General features: G+C 37.9%; 1 long non-coding RNA gene across 1 annotated transcript; it reads left to right on the top strand.

The window, feature by feature from the left end:
* The first annotated feature begins 4,874 nt into the window (after nt 1-4,874).
* LOC138907259 (uncharacterized) lies at nt 4,875-6,941 on the top strand. Its single transcript, XR_011415058.1, has 3 exons — nt 4,875-5,218; nt 5,561-5,611; nt 6,765-6,941. It is a non-coding gene; the product is annotated as an uncharacterized lncRNA (long non-coding RNA).
* Nucleotides 6,942-10,135: the final 3,194 nt, after the last annotated feature.

The raw sequence follows: 10,135 nt of genomic DNA, 5'->3' as shown, positions 1-10,135 counted from the left end.
ACAACCATGCATTTGAATATTGTGTTTTTATGGAGGCAAGCGTCTATGATTGTTATTGAATTTCTTTCGATTGGTGAATTTTGAAAGGATTGTGTTAATATTATCGGAGAAGAAGTGAAAATAAGAAAAATATGTTAATATCATATTTAGAATTTATTATTTCAACTAATTCCCATAAATGTTTAAGTTTTCGTGTGTGTCTATATAATTAATTATTATTTAAATTTGGACTTTTTAAAAATAAGTCTAGTTCGATGCGAAAAAATAGACTCCGCCATTTATTTGCTTTCTTATCTCCATATTTTTAAGAGAAGAAGTCAAAAGATCAAGGAGTGAAAAGAAGAAAAGAAAAATCTAAATTAAAAATATTACTGCACACACATGATTGTTCACGTAGTTTTGTTGAAAAAATTATTCATCTTTAATTCTGGATCTATACCAGTTGTCATGTTGTATGGAAGCAATATGATTTTCAAAACTTCGACAGAATTTTCCTTAAGGGGAGTCAAAATATAAATAAGTAAACATATGAAAAAAAATTAAAGGGAGTCAACACATAGTATATATACATAAAAATAAAATACTTAACATATCTGCGCGATATAATTTTCGACTAAGGGTTGGCATTTGACCTCCCTTGCCAATAAGTGGCTCCGCCACTGCTTCTGAGCCTCAAAAGAGCACCACAATCTTGTAGGACTATTATTTTTTTGGTTAGAATAATAGTCAGACTTGCAAATGAATTTAGCCTTCACCATTTGTTTTAGTCGCATGTTCGTACCTTTTCAAAGACTCAGAAAAATTTAAAATCTGAAAATTAAGAAGATGAAGTGGCACGTCCTTTCTTCAGCCATATACCACACTTATCCTTTTCTCAAAATTTCAGCCCTTTCCAGTTTTTCCCTTTGTTTTATTTTTAAAAGTCAAAGTCATTTCTTAGAGCCAAAATTCATAGTTTACTTATTAACCTTACAGCGCAATTCTTGTTACACACCTCTCTTTCACAGGAAATATTTTATACACTCAACTTTTCAAAAGTGTGTCTAAGACACACCATTTTTGTACTCGATCAATTTTTCAAATAACGTGAAAGTCACGCCCTAATAGAATCGTGACACGTGTCATCGACTTTAAAAAGAAAAAAAAATATTAGAAATTAAAACTAAAACCCATCTTCTCCATCTTTCCATTTTCTATCTTAAGCATCATTGTTGCTACCACCATGGTTGTTTGTGAGAAAGTTTCTAACAACACCAAAATTCAACCACACTATCTAAACAACTAGCCGAAAATAATCGAGCAACAAATTAAGTTCAATAACCCAATAATCAACAAGACCCAATTGAATTTTTAAGCTTTTTTCGGTACCCCAACAATGGTGGATTATAGATTTTTTACCAAACCTTCAATACTACTATTAAAGCTTTTACATCTATCACAAATAAATAGTTTTCACAATATTTGGATAATAAACCAACAAAATCCACTCAATTTTAGATCTAAAATTGATATGTTCTCTCAAAAATTCTATTTGGGGAAGAAAATGAGGGGGAGGGTGGCGAGGAAGAAGACCAGAGGGAGGGGAGGGGTTCATGTGGGGAGGGGAGACAAAAAATGGGATTTTTTACGGGCTTCACGTATTTTTTTATGTGTAAACACGCAAGTGCTATCTGGTCAGAAGTAGTGTGTCTTGGACACACTTTTGAAAGATTGAGTGTGTAAAAGGTTTCCCGTAAAATAGAGGTGTGTAAAAGGGATTTCGCTGCAAGGTTGATGGGTAAGAAAAGGCACCCTTTCGGATGAGGAGTTTTTTTAATAATAATTTATAAGTAAGAAAATTTAGGATATTTAACTAAGGGCTTCCTACTCTTATAATATATATATATATATATATATAGGGATTCAACTCCCCTCCATTTCTCCAAGTTCCTACTTTGATTAGAGACACTTGTTATGGTTAAAAATTAATGGATGAGATTTAATTGAATAAAATAAAATCATAACCATGGTTAAAAGTATTTAATTCCTTCCTTTATCCATTCTCAAATAATATCTTTTTCAATCCCACAATTATAGCTATAGATTATCTAAGATTTCTTCTCTTTCTCGTAGTAATTTTCTTTCGTGAGTTAATTTTTTTTTCACTTCAACAAAAATAGTAATTTTCTTTCCGCGAATTAATTTTTTTTACTTTTGTAAAATCTTCTTACATAATCATTAAAAAATAAAAAATATTAGAAGTAAGTTCCAACATTTGATAATAATTTAAGAACAGTACAAATAATAAAAGTAAGTTCCAATCTTGGACCAATTTCAAAGCAACTTTTTTCAACTTAGCCGTGTAAAAGCAACTTTTTTCAACAAACGTGTAAAAACATTTGATGCAGATCCTTTTACACGGCTAAGTTGAAAAAAGTTGTTTTAAAATTGGTACAAGATTGGAACTTATTTTTATTATTTGTACCGTTCTTAAATTATTATCAAATGTTGGAACTTACTTCTAATATTTTTTATTTTTTAATGATTATGTAAGAAGATTTTACAAAAGTAAAAAAAATTAACTCGCGAAAAGAAAATTACTATTTTTGTAGAAGTGAAAAAAAAACTAATTCACGAAAGAAAATTACAACGAGAAAGAGAAGAAATCTTAGATAATCTATAGCTATAATTGTGGGATTGAAAAATATATTATTTGGGAATGGATAAAGGGAGAAATTAAATACTTTTAACCATGGTTAGGGCTTTATTTTATTCAATTAAATCACATCCATTAGTTTTTAACCATGACAAGTATCTCTAATCCAAGTAGGAACTTGGAGAAATGGAGAGACTAAGAAATAGAGGAGAGTTATCTGATAGATAGATTCATGTACATTTTATAGTCATGGATAAAAATACTATAAAGTATAGTTATTAATATTAAACAAAGATCTAATATGATATGAAAATAAAGATCATTTCAATCCTTTTTAGATGCTAAAATAACGTAGCATTTGACTTGTGACTTTGAAACTAAAAGTTTTTTCTTCTTTTTCCTTTTTATTCTTGAATATTTAATTTTTTTACTTCTTTTTTTTGGTAAAACTGTGATGTATTACCGGAACAGAAAAAAATAACTAGTTACAAAACTGTTGGATCAGAAATTTACATTTGCTTGCTTTCCTAGAGTTTTTCCTACATTCTATTCTCTCCACTATTTCTTTTTTTATCTGTTCTGTTGATATATCTGTAGTAATATATGTCCCTCTGAATTGCTTCCAGTTCCTCGCCTGCCAAGTATGATAAATTCTTGCTCCCAGTAATGCAGCTGCTATTTCCTTCTTGAATTGTTTCCAGTGCCTCCCCTTGATCCATTTTAAGCATTGTATAGTATCTTGCTTTTGTGTTCTGATACCCGTCCATCTTTCCATTGATTCTTTTACTTCTGGTGTTCAGCTATATTCATGAAATAGATGCTTATGTGTTTCCCTCTTACTATCAGTGCATAGACAGCATGTCGCATCCTCCACTTGGATATGCAGCCTTTCCATCCTTTCCTTTGTAAGCAATTTGTCTTGACTAGCCAACCACACTATAAGCATATGTCTTGGCAGCATAATTGAGTTCCATATCATATCTGCTTCTTGAAGCTTGTCCATCTCTCCCAATAGTTCAATGTAGCTCTTGCTAACAGAATAGCACCATTCGAGATCGGATTGTAGACATCACTTGTGTACCAGCTAATCATCACATCTTTGAGAGAATTAAGTTTCCTCCAATACCAGCTACTATCCACAGGAGGTACACGAGTCCAAATATCTTGGTTGCCTCTCATATACAGTCCATGGATCCATTTAATCCACAATGTGTCTTCTTTGCATGCTATTTGCCATATTAGCTTTCCTATATAAGCAATGTTCCATAGTTTGAAACTTTTCACATTGAGACCTCCATACTTCTTTGGTCTACAGATTTTGTCCAATGATACCAATGTAACTTTCCTCTTTCCTTCAGTACTTTCCCATAGGTATTCTCTATACTTCTTATCTACTTTTTTTAGTATACTTTGAGGCAAAACAAAGACTGCACCCCAAAAGTTATAAACTGAAAACAAAACTGCATTAATAATTTGCAATCTCCCTGCATATGACAATGTTTTTGCATAGGCACTTGTAATCCTGCTTGTTATTGTAATGACCCGGCCAGTCGTTTTAAAAGTTGTAGCCATATTTCCCTATTTACTGCTCATTCTGTACTTTATAACTGTTATGTGACTTGTCGGGGTAGTTGGTTTAGGTCCGGTGAGGTTTTGAAATGAATTAGAACACTTAGTTCCAAGGTTCAAAGCTTAAATTCAAATAGTAACCGGATGTCGACTTATGTGTAAACGACCCAGGAATAGAATTTTGATGATTCCAACAACTCCGTATGGTGATTTTGGACTTAGGAGCGTGTCCGAAATTTTATTTGAAAGTCCGTAGTTAAATTAGGCTTGAAATGGCAAAAATAGGAATTTAAGTTTGGAAGTTTGACCGGGGAGTTGACTTTTTGATATCGGGGTCGGAATCCAGTTCCGAAAATTTTTATAGCTTTGTTATATCATTTATGACTTGTGTGCAAAATTTGAGGGCAATCGGACTTGATTTGATAGGTTTCAACATCAAATGTAGAAGTTGGAAATTCTTAAGTTTCATTAAGCTTGAATTGGGGTGTGAATTGTGATTTTAGCGTTGTTTGATGTGATTTGAGGTTTCAAATAGGTTCGTATGATGTTTTAGGACTTGTTGGTATTTGGTTGAGATTCTGAGGGCCTCGGGTGAGTTTCGGATGGTTAACGGATCAAAAGTTGGACTAAAACAGCTGCTGCAATTTCCTTCTGCTAGGAATGTAGAAAATCGAGCTCAAGGTCGAAGGCCATGATCGAGGCTCAGGGTCGAGGGTCAAGATCGAAGCCAGGGTCAAGGGCCAAGATCGAGGATCAGGGTCGAGGGTCAGGATCGAAGCCAGGGTCGAAGGCCACGATCGAGGCTCAAGGTCGAGGGCCAGGATCAAAGCCAGGGTCGAGGGCCAGGATCGAATGCCAGAATCGAGGGCCATGATCGAGGGTAAGGATCGAGGCAGGACCGATGGCTGCCTGGACAGAATTATAAAACGGGGGACTTTGTCCCATTCTCTATTTTTGACAAATTGGAGCTTGGGGAGAGGCGATTTTTGGGAGATTTTCAGAAAAAACATCGGGGTAAGTGTTCTTAACTCAATTTTGGTTAGATTACCTGAATCCATCATTATTTTCACCATTTAATTAGTGTTTTGAGATTGAAATTTGGAAAAATTTTAGAAATCTCATAAAAACGAATTTTTGAGATTTCGGTGTCGATTCAGAGTCGGATTTGAGTAAAACTGGTATAGTTGGACTCGTAATTGAATGGGTTGTCGGATTTTTTGAGTTTCGCCGGATTTCGAGAGGTGGGCTCCACGGGCGATTTTTGAGCTAATTTCGAATTTTATTGAAAAATATAGTATTTTCTTATGAAATTGATTCCTATAATTTTTGTTAACTGTATTGAATTATTTTGTCTAGATTCGAGCCATTCAGAGTTGGATAATCGAGAAAAAGGCGGAGCAAGTCGAGGTAAGTGACTTGTCTAATTTTGCATGGGGGAAATTTTCCCTAGGATTGGTATTGATGTGATAATTGTAATGTGATGAAAGTCGTGTACACGAGGTGACGAGTGTGTACACGGGCTAAATGTGGAATACTATATCTTTAAATTGTGTAGATCACTATTTCAAATTAATTAAATTGTTTTATTTTGTTATATTCTTCATCATTGATCTGATTTTTATACTTTAAATTTGCTTGACTTTTTTTCTGCTAATTGTTTTACCTATTTAGTTGGAACTTGGTTTCTTTTATTCTGTGCATTATTTGAAATGCTGAATTTCTTTAATTTAAATATTATTAATATAAAGTAATTGATATTTTAAATTGGGTACTTAGGCAACGTATTAAAAGTTTTAAAATATTATTTTTGCTGAGCTATTTATTCCCGAATATTTTGTGAGATTTTTGTACTCATTGTGATTTAGCCGTGAGCTCTCTGTTGTTAAAAAATATTGTTGATGTTGTTTATTTTGGCAAATTAAAATATTTGGCACTTCGAAATTTGGGCACTTGAGGTGCAAATTGTGATATATTGTGATATTGATACGCATGCGGTGGTATAAGGTTTGGGTGTTGAAAAGCATGTGGTGAGATTAGGGTGGCTTGATACGCGTGGCTAGTAGGGGGACTACTAGAAGTCATGCGGTGTCATAAGGGTGGCTAAAACGCGGGATGCTATTTCGGAAAAAATATTTTCTTTAAAATAAATTGTGAAATCTCTCGCGGTGATATAAGGAAATGAGATATTGTGAATTTATTTATGATTTGGGACAACGAGGCGGTACCTCGAGAGTGCCCTTGTTGATATTGATTTATGGCCGCAGTTGCTTTGATTATTGTTGTGATTTTCTTAAAGTTGAAAAAAATTATATTTTGTTTTCACGAGGTATTATTTGCCATTATTTTGTGTAGTCGATTGGTGGCATACTACTTACTTGATTCATTTCCATTGTCATTTTATTTTTATTATATTGTTAAATATTTTACCTTGTCTTTTATTATTCCAATAGAGTCTGACCTGACCTCGTCACTACTCTACCGAGGTTAGGCTTGGCACTTACTGGGTACCGCTGTGGTGTACTCATACTACGCTTCTGCACATCTTTTTGTGCAAATCCAGGTACATCCTACCAGTCCAGACATCAGTGAGCTACATGTGTACGGAGACTTCGAGGTATATCTTCTAGCGTCCGCAGACTCCGGAGTCCCCTTCTATCATTATTATGTTGCTTCCTTATTTTTCTTTAGACCCTGATATATAGATACATTGAGGATAAATTCTTAGAAGCTTGTGACATATTTCTACCGGATTTTGGGAGTTGTAATTATTTGAATTGCAGTTCATTTATTTTAGATTTCTATCATTATTTCCGCATTGATAGACTTACCTAGTCTTAGATACTAGGTGCCATCACGACATCCTACGGAGGGAATTTGGGGTCGTGACAAGTTGGTATCAGAGCTCTAGGTTCATAGGTGTTATGAGTCACAAGCAGGTTTAGTAGAGTCTTGTGGATCGGTACGTAGACGTCTGTACTTATCTTCGGGAGGCTATGGAACTGTTAGGAAAATATTCACTTCTTTGATTCCTTATCGTGCGCACTGTTGACTTCAAAGTTCTAAACCATTGCCTTTCTATTCTCTCACAGATGGTGAGGACACGCACAACCGGATCTGATGATCAGACACTTGCGCCCCCTGTTGGAGCCGCAAGAGGACGAGGCCGGGGCAGAGGCTGTACCAGAGGCCGATGAAGACCATGTGGTGCAGCCAGAGCACCTGCACGAGCTGCTGCAGTAAAGCCACCAGTAGCTCCAGTTGGAGAGCAGGCACCTGAGACGCCTGTTACTACCCCTGCACTTCAGGAGACTCTTGCCCAGTTTTTTAGCATGCTTGACACTCTAGCTCAGGCAGGGTTAATTCCACTTGCTCCTGCCACATCTCAAGCCGGGGGAGGAGCACAGACTCTCGCCGCCCGTACTCCCGAGCCACGGGCCCAAGTTGACCATTCCCTAGAGGTTATACCAGTGCAACTAGCTGTCCCAGTTCGGCCCGAGGTTAGGACAACAGTTTCAGAGGGGGAGCAGCTCATGCTCGAGAGGTACAAGAAGTACCACCCTCCCACATTCAACGGTTTAGCATCAGAGGATGCTCAGGGTTTTCTGGAGGAATGTTACTGTATCCTCCGTACCATGGGTATTGTGGATTCCAGTGGGGTTTCTTTCACGGTATTTCAGCTTAGAGGAGCAGCCTACCAAGGGTGGCGGGCATATGAGTTGGATAGTCCGGTTGAGGCAGCTTCACTTACTTGGACTCAATTTTCAGATATGTTCTTAAGGGAGTATGTTCCTAAGAGTCTTAGGGAAGCATGGCATGCAGAGTTTGAGCAGCTGCGCCAGGGTTCTATGACCGTGTCAGAATATGCGGTCCGATTCAGTGATTTGGCTAGGCATGCACCAGCCTTGGTTGCTACTGTTTTAGAGCGGGTCCGTCGATTTATTGAGGGGCTCTACCCTAGTATCAAATTCAATATGGCTCGAGAACTGGAGATGGACATCACATACCAACAGATGGTGTCAATTGCTAGGAGATTGGAAGGTATGCGGATCCGGGAGAGGGAAGAAAGGGAAGCTAAGAGACCCCGAGATTCTGGCACATATAATAATTCTCGTGCTCCAGCTGCAGCTCGTCATGGTAGAGGCTATGTGAGCCGTCTTATTCATTCAACACTTCCAGCTTCCAGTGGTATTCTAGCTACTCCCAGACCTCAGGTTCCATATTATGCACCGACAATGTCTACTGTACCTCCTGTATGGGGTGCTTTCAGCGGGCAGTCTAGTCGATCAGGCCCGAGCCAGTCCCAACAGCCACGTCCTCTGAGGGCTTGTTTTGAGTGTGGTGACACTCGTCATATCATGAGGGATTGCCCTAGACTTAGGAGGGGTGCACCTCCACAGATTTTTCAGGTCCCACCCATTCCACAAGGCCCCCAGGCTTCTCAGGCCATGATTACTGCACCAGTTGCCACTCCACCTGCACAGCCAGCTAGAGGTGGAGGTCGGACATGTAGAGATCGCCCTACAAGGGGAGGTCATGCCAGATATTATGCCATTCCTGCTAGAACAGAGGCCGTTACATCTGATTCTGTTATCACATGTAGTATTCCGGTTTGTCATAGAGATGCATCAGTCTTATTTGATCCAGGCTCCACTTATTCTTATGTGTCATCTTATTTTGCCCCGTATTTGGGCGTATCCCGTGATTCTTTGAGTTCTTCTATTTATGTATCTACACCTGTGGGTGAATCTATTATTGGACCGCGTGTATCGGTCGTGTTTAATTGTTATCAGTGATTTTGAGACCATAGCTGATTTATTATTGCTCAGTATAGTGGATTTCGACATTATTTTGGGCATGGACTGGTTGTCACCCTATCACGTTATCCTTGATTGTTACGCCAAGACGGTGACGTTGGCTATACCAGGTATACCGCGGCTAGAGTGGAGAGGTACCTTGGATCATGTTCCTAGCAGAGTTGTTTCATTTCTTAAAGCTCAACGAATGGTTGAGAAGGGGTGTGATGCGTATCTGGCCTATATGAGAGATATTAGTGTTGATACTCCTACCGTGGAGTCAGTTCTTGTAGTAAGGGATTTTTCTGATGCATTTCCAGCGAATCTTTTGGGTATGCCACCCGACAGGGATATTGACTTTGGCATTGATTTGTTACCGGGCACTCAGCCCATTTTTATTCCACCATATCGTATGGCCCCAGCAGAGTTAAAAGAATTAAAAGAACAGTTACAGAAGTTGCTTGATAAGGGCTTCATTCGGCCCAGTGTATCGCCTTAGGGTGCTCATGTCTTATTTGTGAAGAAGAATAATGGTTCTATGCGGATGTGTATTGATTACCGCCAGTTGAACAAGGTTACAGTGAAGAACATGTATCCATTGCCACGTATTGATGACCTATTTGATCAGCTTCAGGATGCCAGGGTATTCTCTAAAATTGACTTGCGTTCAAGCTATCATCAGTTGAAGATTCGGGAACCCGATATCCCGAAGACTGCTTTTAGGACTCGGTATGGTCATTATGAGTTCCTTGTAATGTCATTTGGGCTAACCAACGCCCCAGCATCATTTATGCACTTAATGAATAATGTATTTCAGCCCTATCTTGATTCTTTCGTCATTGTGTTTATTGACGACATTCTAGTGTATTTCCGGAGTCGGGAAGATCATGAGCAGCACCTGAGGACTGTGCTTCAAAATTTGAGAGAAAAGAGTTATATGCAAAATTTTCAAAGTTTGAATTTTGGCTTGATTCAGTGGGATTTTTGGGTTATAAAGTTTCGTGCGAAGGGATCAAGGTAGATCCGAAGAAGATTAAAGCAGTACAGAGTTGGCCCAGACCATCATCAGCTACTGAGATCCGGAGTTTTCTTGGTTTGGCGGGGTATTATAGCCGATTTGTAGAGGGTTTCTTTTCTA

This window comes from Nicotiana tomentosiformis, chromosome 3 (assembly GCF_000390325.3).
Source record: "Nicotiana tomentosiformis chromosome 3, ASM39032v3, whole genome shotgun sequence".
Classification (NCBI taxonomy): Eukaryota; Viridiplantae; Streptophyta; class Magnoliopsida; order Solanales; family Solanaceae; genus Nicotiana; species Nicotiana tomentosiformis.
This window is presented reverse-complemented; position numbering and strand designations above follow the sequence as displayed.